The following is an 11,029-nucleotide window of genomic DNA, read 5'->3' on the forward strand; positions in this document are numbered from 1 at the left end:
AAAAATTGAAAGGAATATAGAAATAAAAATAATACTTTAATAAATAATTAGATATTTTTAATTATAACAGTTAAAAAGGTTATAGTGTTACCTTATAGAAATTTAAAATGGATTCTAGTGATTCCTGTTTAGTTTTTTTTTCTAGTTAATAACCCTAATGGTTGCAGAAAAAATATAATATTTAACTCGAGTGTAAAGTATTTTCCTCACACTCGGCAATTTGCACTTGCACTCGCCTCGCTTCGCTCGCTCGAGCGTGCAAACCCTGCCGCGTGTGAGGAAAAGTACTACTTTCCACACTTGTTAAATAAATAACTATTGCCTGGTTTAGTGGCTGTGTCTGTAGTTTTCTTCTTTTTCCTCTGAAAGAGGAAACAGGCTACTGCGTTTTTCTGGATGCTGCAGTAGTTATCTAATAAGGTTGTGACAGAATAATCAGCAAGAGACTGTATAAGAACTCTAGGGTTTCGAGTCTGGGGGAAAGCTGGATTAGAGAAATGTACTATTATAGCCTGTAGGTCTGCCGAGGCTTAGTAAGCCATCTTTAGCCCACTTTGAGCTTGAGGCACTTTTTAAAAATAAAAACCATCATGGTCTCTTATTCACTTATTCCTTTCTGTTTCAACGCACCTGCATCATTTTCCTGCTTTTAATCCCACTATTTATTGTGGTGTTATATTATTATACCAAATAATACTATTATACTAAATAATAATACTTAACAAATTCTTTATTTAAAAGACGAAACAAATAAACAATACAAATTGGTGACATACAGTACTCAAAACAATACAAAAACCTTCTCTAGCGTACATAACCTTTTTATATCTGTTGTTCCCGCCATAACAGTGGATTAGCGATCATCTTCACTTCATGTCTGCTGCTGGGTGTCTAGGTCCATTCTGGAATCTGGAAACAAGGCATATTATTCGAGAAGATGTAACTTATCATCACCATAGCCTCGATCAATAAGGCCTATTTGCAAAATCCCATCTACTGTGTTTACTGATGAAGACATCTTGTTTTACCATCAAGATTCGCACAATTACCTTCCTTGATAGTTGCAGAGGAGATCACTTTCTTTCAGAGGCACTTCTTATCCAAAAAAGACTTCAAGAATCTATCAGTTTATTGTTGCAAACATACTAGCCAGGAATTCTGGCACCTAAAACATATGTGATATTCAACTATAAAGTTAGCCAACACTGGTGGAGATCACGAGGCCATTGGCGGTTCAAATGGCAAGTTTTAACATTTATTTCACATACTCTTTTAACCTGACGCCATTTTGTAGACACTTCTTATATCAATCAATATTCACGCTTACAAAAAAGCAATCAATCAAGTGACCGAAAAAAGAACCACTACAAAAAAATAAAATAAATCAAACTGCGTGCTAATCAGTTAATCAATTTTCGTTTTCACTGAGAACAAGATTAGTTTGGAGAGAACAAAAAGGAAAAAATAGTTGGGAACAAGGATAATTAATAATTCGGCCGTCATCTAAACTAATTGACTAAACCCACAAACTTTGTCAAAACAATACCTCTGAGAAATAGTCCATTCTCTTGAGCGATCCTTTCTGTGCCCTCGGGTGTGTGGGGCGCGGCAGAGGGTTGTCTTAATTAATGAATGAATGAATCCCTGAGAGAGCGCGGGTGCCAGTAGGACAATGGAGCCACAAAATAATGAACCTTTTTCACGCTTTAACAGCCCTTAATACCTGCACACCCTAATATTGTTACTAAAAGTCGTTTACTTAATTTTTTTTTAAAATCTTTTCCTCCCCAAATTATCGTATCATCAATGGAACTTATTTTGGGTGAGAATTAAAGGTTTCCCTTTTTCTTTTACCTGAATTTAGGACCACTGTAACAGGAAGTTAGGCTAGGGCAATGATCTAACGATCCAAAGTAATTCTACTGCTACTCTCAGAACTGGAACATCCTGCCCAAGACTGTTTCGATCGATGTACTTGATACCTAAAGCTTAAGTAGTGATTCCACGAGTACCTGTATTTCCTGTAGAAGAGCTTCGAACAATATTGACAGCCATTTAGGTGAGTAATTAGCATTAGGATGTAACAAAAGTCTCTTCAGAGTGTTTGGCTGACTTCGGAGGCAAAGAATATAACCTGCTTACTTAGTGCTGCACGAGACCGAGACGAGGCGAGACTTTATGCAGTCTCGATCTCGGTCTCGGTCGTTCAAATCTCGGTCTCGGTCTCGGACTCGTCGAGATATCTCGGTTTTTGAATTTTTGTTTAAGTATTAAAAGTGGTTTGCTATTAATAATCTTTTCAAAAAATGTCATTATTTTCTAATAATTATTTTAATTTATATATTGATATTGATAAAAAGAAAAAAATGTGTGTAAAAGAAGACAACTACTTACACTTCAATGCATCATATGTTACTATTACTGTTATATATCTTTATATAATTTCAAAAAGATGTTAAAAACACGTCAAATGAAAGACCTAAATAACATATCTGCCTCCTATAACAAGTCGATTCGTGAAAAAAAAAAACAGACTTCCCGCATTCTAAAATATAAATCGAATAATATCAAAGTTTAAAGTATTAGATTAATGATGGTGAAATTTATGATATAAAAAATTATATAATTCGAAGTCAAATAGATGTGTATTATTGAACATAACATATATAATAAAATCTTATCTTTTAATAATTAATTCGGTACCCGTAATGATTATTTATTAATAAAGAACAAAATTTTATAATTTTGTAGCTAAAAATAAATATTTGAAAAACCGAGACGAGACCGAGATTTGTCTCGATTCTCGTGCAGCATTAGATGTACTTGATGCCTAAAGCTTAAGTAGTGATTCCACGAGTACCTGTATTTCCTGTGGAAGAGTTTCGAACAAAATTGACAGCCATTTGAGTGAGTAATTAGCATTAGGATGTAACAAAAGTCTCTTCAGAGTGTTTGGCTGACTGTACTTTGAGTTGAGGCTTACACTTGGAAGGATATTAACCGACTCTATCCATCTTCGGAGCAGTAATTCGGTCGCTGGTATCACGAAAGTTTATTCGAAGGCAAAGAATATAACCTGCTCGCTCCAAAATTCTTTAGAATATTATTTTTCAGCCAAAATGAACCACGGATGGGGGATTATGTTGACCAAAGAGAGTTTTGGGCCAGAACAGCGTGGACTCCAAGGGAAACCAACGGGTCACACTCTAAGAGAATCATCTTTTCCGCTTCTACCAAAATATACAGATTCACCATAAATACTGTTTCACTTTGTATTCTCGAGTAGTTGAAACATTTTGCCGCTCCTAAAAATGATAATTAAAGAATAAGATGTCTTTAGTGACGTATTTTGAGAGCTACAAGGTCACAACCCTACCCTTGGACACAAAAGAAGCGGCGGTACTGGAGGGTCACCAAATGGATGCCGCCCTGGTGACCAATTCAGTTATTCAATGGCAGGCGGTTATGGATAAAAAAAAAAAAAAAAACGTTAATGTGGCATTAAGGCGTTTAGAGCACGTAGGAGTTGCGGTCATTTCCACATAAAAATGTTGACAGTTCTTTTCCAATTAGCTGGTAAACACTTGTATCCGTATCTCACACGTACATAAATATATATCATGTATAACGACAGTTAATAATAATAATAATAATAAAAATACATTATTGTATATATTAACGTGTGACATATTCACAGATAGGACAATCTGTGTGTCTGAACAGCTGTGCTAGTGTGACCAAATTGTGGTGCGTGGCGCTGTCATCGCGGTAATCTACATTGGTCACATTTCACGTCCAGTCGTACCAGCTGATAGTCATCAACAACTTTCATTCTATATTATATATTCACATTTAATAACAATGCCAGTTGTTAATATTGTGAACCAAACTCCATTACTGTACTCCTACGTTAGGGCGGGGATCCCCCCACAAACTAACTTACAAGTGTATTTATTTATTAAATTTATTCTTTTAAGAATTATTTTAATATTAAAAAGAAAGAAAAAAAGATTTGTAAATTTATGGTGTGAAGGGAACCAACTTCATTATTATCAAGTCCCCGCCAAGTACACACAAACCAATTTTCCCGCCCAAGAGTATTTCAAAAAAAAGTGATTGTTGTTGACTAAAAAATGAGCACACCGTGCTAGTTGAAGCCACTTTCGAAACTAAAATAATCCCTGGTGACTAATCCTTAAAGTCATACTTCTTCAGGATTATTCATTGTAAATTGCTTCCGAAGTGGCCTTAGAGGGAAGCTGACGGTTGAAATGCTCTGATGATCACACGTCTGGTAGATGAACAGATCAATTGGTAAGAACAGTGAAGCTCAACACTACTCGGTTACCTACTCGGTTACAACAGCTTCTTTCTCATTAAAGAGTAAGAGAAATTAAAGTACTTCCGGTTACAATCGTGAGAAAAAGTAAAGAAAAAATTGTAATTATGAAGAAGGCAAATTGGTTTGGACACATTGTTTAGAACAAATTTCAATTTTACGACGACATATACAACAGCTGCCATATGACCCAACAGTTTCCTTAAATGGACAGCTATCTGTTAGAGTGTGAGTGCGTATATGTGTAGTTAAACGTTTAGGCATTTAATGCCCAATGTTAACTATTCACACAGAGAATGATTATATAGTTTTTTCAAAGTCGGCACTTTTTGATTGAGGCTAACAAAGTTAAGTGTGTCCGCTCCGGGATAATGAACTTAAATGATGACCCAAGAGTGGTTAAGTAGTTTGGAGTGGAGAGAGAGAGAGAGAGAGAGAGGTGCTTGATGAGAGAGGGGTAAAGTAGGGATGATCGTAGGGGAAGTGAAATAAGACGATGAGAATAACTAGAATAGAGACAGATGTGGCCGGTCGCAGCCAATAGCAAGACACCTTCAAACCGGGTCCACCAATCGCAGAGCTCGACACTCATCCATTGTGCTATGCACACCTCACCAATACACTCGGAGAAAGCGTATTGTCATGTTAATACATAACTACGTATATACATACTTGAGAAACATATCCAACACAGCTGAGTAAGTATTTAGTGTGAGTTTGTGTGTACGTCAAACTAAGTCATGGTATGTGTTCGTTCCCCTTTGCGGCCATGTTGGATTCAAAACACAATAAGGGAGTTCAAAAATGCATGAATAGTGAACATTCGATTATGAAGAAAAATTCGAAATTTCCTCATAATTGATATGCCGATATTTGATATTAGTAAATGCTTGTTGTTCCATTCCTCTGACCCATTTCGGACCTTCAACCACTATCAGAGATTTAGTCTTCAGATTGATGCAGAGATCTTGATTAAATTCCACTTAAGAAGTGTCTTAAAGTCATAAGCTACCCTTGCTGGTCGAGTGAAGTAAGTAGAGTGTACACGTGGAACAATATGTAAATAAATAGAAAACCTTTTTGGTAAAAATAGTAAAATAAAGTTAAATGCAGATCAAAAAGAACTTTTCGAAATGGAATTTAACCAAAAACATCAAACTCTTGGTCCAGTGAATTTGGAAAAGGACCCATGAGTTGGTGATCTTTGTAACATTAAAATGAAAATGCTGCATGAAGCTTAAATTTTACGTTTCATTTGAGTTCTCTCAGGAAACCTGACGGGAAGTTAGCGGCCAAAAAACTTGAACCGAGAGCATTACTTTACTGCTCTTATTTTATTGAAAACTCTTCCGATTTCCTAAATATCGTTTTTAGATTTTCATCTTAAAATATTGAAATTAATTTCAAAAATAAAAGAACACACTTGCGATCTACAGATGTTTACCAATAATTAATGTAAGATGTCAAATATAAGGAAGTTGCAAGGTGCACTGGCGAGTTCAAAACATGTATTTCCGGTGAAACTTGTTTTTATCAAAATCTCCGATCGTGATACTTCCTGTAACGAGCAGTGAGCGAAGACGGTGTCAACGTCAGTCTATTGTCTTTACAGGAACTCTCAGAAATCATAGATCATGTACATAGAGTGAAATTAACGCCATTACAATGGATGTAGTAAAATTATCTTTTAACTAGGATGTAAACAATGAAATAAATAGTTAATGGGGGCTCTGATGAGGGGCAGCCCGCATTATATCCCGCATAATTGGGTATATTCGCTAAACAATTAACTGTAAGCTGCGGTTAACCTGCACTGAGCACATACACATTACTGCACACAAGAATTGCATAACAAACTCTTCTAACCAACTGCATGATTGCGGCTTCGCTAATTGTAAATTATGTACACAATTAAACGAGTTTGAATGTCCATTATTGTTATTGTTACGTGGTTTTTTGCATTGTTAAGTCTTGTAGTTAAAACTAAAACAAAAAACAAAAACAAATCGTCTTCTGGAAAGATTTCTCTTAACAGTATGAAATCAAAGCCGTCTTCATCTTTGAGAGGTAACTCTCAGGTTTTGGTTACCGATTATGATTTTATGGTATTTATTGAGGACACTTGAAGTTATTCTAATTTATCAATTAAAAGTTATAAATATATTAAAACTAACATGATAAGGTCTAAATGAGACTAAACTTCCGATAATAGATTACTAAATTACTTAATAATATCATTTTAATTTGAGATTAGAAACTCGAGTTTTATTTATTTAATTTTCCGCAATATGTGCACCATAAATGCACTGAAAAGATAAGTATTCGTGTTGTATAATATATAAATACATATGTTACCTGAGCCGGTTAGACGTTTCTATGGCCTCATAGTGATGAACTTTGCATTATTTTTATCACTGTTCTTTATCGGAGCTGCTGTCTCCAACGACAGGATTCTGAGGTAATTATCATTTCGTTATATACGTAAGAATTGGTACTCTGCAAGACAAAAGCACAGGGTCTCACCTTTCCCCTCAGTGTAAAATCAGAGTGAAATCGAAGTAAAATCTCCTCAGGAAAAAACAAACTGACTTTCAGGAATCGAACTGGACTGCACCTGGGTAAATTTAACTCAGGTTTGCCATTCCATCTATTGATTAATTGTTAATTGGGCCACCCCCATTATTTTTAATTTTTGATAAGATTGTGCCATTTTCATTCTTGTTTATGAGTGTTTAATCGATTTGTGTGAAAAACTCAGTATTGTATAAAAAAGAAATCGATACAAAAAAGTGGCCCAAACTGTTACTAACTCTGGAGCCCCTTCCTTCAAATACCAAATTTGAACTCATACTGATTCTCCGTTCTTTAGTTACGTGGCGCGCACATTCTAATGCACTTTATTCAGTTGAGTTATGAAGAGTTTAATTGTTCTATTATACTTCATATTTGTTATTATATTAATTAACTGTATATTAAGGAACGATTTTGATCAAAACTTTGTAGTGAAACGTCCCCTTATGACGTTTAATGTTTAATTCAAACTTTTTTCAACGTTTTTGAGTTACGATGGGTACATTATAGACGAAGACCATTTTGTGAAAACCATTTTTTTAGGATTTAGGAAACCTCAAAGCAGATATCTCTCCAATGAAATCTTAAAAATCAAAAATCGGCCCGATCACAATATCTTCTCTTTTTTAAACAGTAAGAGAAAGTACAAAAAGTGGAAGTTCGCCAAAAAGTAATGCTGACACAGGAAGCGGCCATCAGCAAGGAGTTTATTAGTATTAGGTGTAAACTGTTTTACCTGCAGCGAGGTGTCAACCAGGGTGGTCCCACGTGTCAACTTCGCACGGCCTTTTAACAAGTCCAGATTTACAAATTCTCTTTTTAAAAAAATATATATTCTTAAATCACCAATCCAAAAAGAAAAATACAAAAGCAAATCGATCAGATTGAAGAGGAATCCTTTGATTTTAGGCGACTCGTATTTGGAAATAAGATAACGGTAGAAATTTTTAATCATTTCAGTCTTTGCCAGTAAATTTATTACTATATCTTGTCTCCAGTGGAATAATCAATAATGTTCTCGAGACGCCATTCTAAACACTTGGTGTAAAAACTTCATGGTCACCCTGATCCATTAATCCATCAGCTCTCATCTCCCAACAATCCTATTCGTCGTCTAAGGCAATGGAGTTCAGTAATTAATAGTACTTTTATCGATCGATTCGCTCTAATCGTCCCTTGGGCATATTAAACCTCGCTAGTGAACAAAAGTAGAATGCCATTTATTTTGAAAATATCCACCAATAAAAAAGTACCATCTAAAGTAAAATATTTTTTAGTCTTTACTTCTTAAGTAAAGGTGGGTAGTTCGCGGTGTAGAGTGAAGTGTGAATTCTTTAACATTTCGGAGAGAGTGTTAAAGCCGTTATTGTACTGCTTCAAGTGTGGTCTAGAAGTGCACACCCTAGAACGCAATCTTGCTGAAGGTTTACAATGGCTCCTTCGAATGGAATAAATGAAAACCTTTAGTGTTTGACAGCTGGAAGAAAATGGACACAATGTGTCCGGGAGTAGCTTCACACGAAGGGCTTATCGCGGAGAGAGTATTAGGCTGAATAATTTGCACCGCACTGATTGGCCAGCAACCAGCTGGGTGGTCTGGAGATGAACACTGTTTCCAAAACTACTTGGTGAAATTGTTACCTGGTTGATCGCTCCATTTACACGCCTAGTCAATCGTGTAATTTCACTTCATAAAGTGTTTCTTATTTCCTAAGTGTTTATTGTACATGAGAACTGTATAAGTATTCCATTTGTACAGCTGGTAGTGACTAGTTGTTGACAAGTTTGCAAGCTCTGTTTACTTGAGGTGCGAACAATCAACAAAAATATCGTACATCTTTTTTTTTTCTTTCTCTCTTATTGTTTGGCTGACAACACTGTCTGACACCCGTGCCGTCGTTTGCAGTTGTGTTGCTTCTGCTGTTTACAAAGTACTATGAAACTATTTGTTACAATTAAGTGAGTGGAAAATTGAAACGTTTTGTAAACGTTAAACTGGAATCTAATGTGGTTTCTTAATTGTTCGGAAGGGAAAGTCTGCATTGAACTTTCACGAGAAAAACAGTTTTTCAGTTCTGCTGGAGAAAACGTGCCTAACGTGAGTTTGTGAAAAACATTTCTCTTGAACAATAAACTAACAGACTTCATTCCAAGTATGTCTTTCAATTGTTATTATAGTTCAATAGTTAGCTGTGTCAAATAACATAAATAACAGCATATTCATGCTGCTGCTTGCGTAAGTCTAACTTCATCGTTAACACTTAGCGGCTGCCATTTTTCCTGAATTATAGTTAATGGTTATAATACCGTATTTAACCAGAATTACCTTGCCAGCCACTTAGAAATTATCAGCCTCATTTTCTCTCTCAGAGTCACGAATTCTCACAATCAATTCAATTCGATTACACTAACCTTAGACAGACCCATTAATTACATTATAGAATTCATTTCTGATCATGACGGCCATAACTTGTATTCAAAACAATTCTCTAGGAGAATATGATTTAGGATAGTTTTAGGGAGGAAATGCAGTAGGATTCCCTTCTAAGGTGTCATTTTGGTGTAACTTACCATTTTTTCAAGATGTAAAATTAGTTTTCCAGTAGATATGATTCGAAAATTGGGAGTTTAAAGAAGATTTGTTAATTACAATTGTGATAATATGGAGAAAGAGCAAGTGATGTGAGTAGTTTCACAGGCGGTAAGTAGGGTCAGTTTCACTCCTATCATTTCTGGAGTCTGGTCCAGGGAAACTGGCCTCATCCAGAAACTGAAAACCACTTATTGCCTCAATCCTGGTGGCAGAGACCTGTATCTGCATGCCCAAGTTCCTCCTTTCCGTCCTTTGATGTAACCAAGAGGAAGAAGGGTTGCTCAAGCCGAATGGCGTGTGAAAATGAGCAACACAAGAATATGATCATTCTGTTCCCTATATGTTCTTCAAAAATGGCATCCTGATCCTAAGCATGCTTGTGTGACTGGACAGAACCGCTAATCACTGGCGCACCCAGTCTGCGACCTGAAGGAGGATGACTTCCAGATGCTCAGGACAGTCGATTTCACCATTTAATATCCTGTAGGTGCTCTTCAAGATCAGCAATTGCTTGAACAGACTCATATTCAGATCTATAGCATGTAATTGAAGACATCGTTAACAATTCAAACACTCCAGTCAGATAAAACAATGAAGAACTTTAAAATTCCACACAGGGTTGGGGGAAGAAATGCCCTGGCGCGCGCTGCCCACGCCAGTTGGCGCTCAACACCTGTACGGAGGACATCTCGCTGAAGGTATCTTGAGCGCGGGCCTTACCATCCATCTATTTACATAATTTTAATATTATTATGTTTTTATTTTCCCAAACATGCATTGCTCGTTCTTTTTATTAATGCATTAATATGAATACAATGGGGTATTAATTTTGAAACATTAATCTGCTGGCCGTCTGCATCTCCGCCGACATGTTGAATCTCTAATGCTACGTCACATTAGCATATTTATTCCAGAACCACTATAATGTATTTCCTTTTATTAAATACTCTGTGCTGATCTCCATGCTGGAATGGCTACGATCTGCTGATCTCCATGCTGGAGAATTAATTCCATTCACTATATTTCCTGCTAATCGCGCCCTAACAAACACTTGAGCCACTCACAAGACTTTGTCTCTTTGAAGAACTAACATCTTTGCTAATTTTTGCTTGTCCTTTAAAATAATTTTCTACGATTTCTTTCAAAATTGCTCAGACAATATTCCCCAAGCTTTTTATGCTCATCATGCACATGTAGATATGTTTTGGACTCCCGGATAAATCTCAAATTAGACAATTTAGCAAGATCTTAGTTCTTCCTCAAAGCTAGAAAGAATGTTCTTAGAACATGTAAAATTCAAGTAGGTTTGCTTTACCTATGTTCTGGCAAAATCTAGCGTAAAACACTTTTTGTTTTTACCTAGATAATTTTGTTGTTTCGCGTGTGGTGTGTTTTGATCAATGTCGTTGGTGCACAAGAAATAAAATAGGCAAAATATTGCCAGTTTCTAACATAAACATATTTTAAGCCCGGACTCGAACCCGGGCAGCCCTGGACGCTAACAGCTAGCTGACTAGCGTTTTAAA

General features: G+C 36.1%; 1 long non-coding RNA gene across 1 annotated transcript; it reads right to left on the reverse strand.

Moving 5' to 3' along the window:
* Positions 1-712: 712 nt before the first annotated feature.
* LOC141451928 (uncharacterized) lies at positions 713-6,973 on the reverse strand. The gene is made up of 3 exons (XR_012457202.1): positions 6,695-6,973; positions 1,050-1,165; positions 713-909 (listed from the first exon to the last, which is right to left on the reverse strand). It is a non-coding gene; the product is annotated as an uncharacterized lncRNA (long non-coding RNA).
* Between the last annotated feature and the right edge of the window lie 4,056 nt (positions 6,974-11,029).

The sequence above is a fragment of the Rhodnius prolixus genome, unplaced genomic scaffold (genome assembly GCF_049639745.1).
Source record: "Rhodnius prolixus isolate KJV_2025 unplaced genomic scaffold, Rpr scaffold_14, whole genome shotgun sequence".
Lineage (NCBI taxonomy): Eukaryota > Metazoa > Arthropoda > Insecta > Hemiptera > Reduviidae > Rhodnius > Rhodnius prolixus.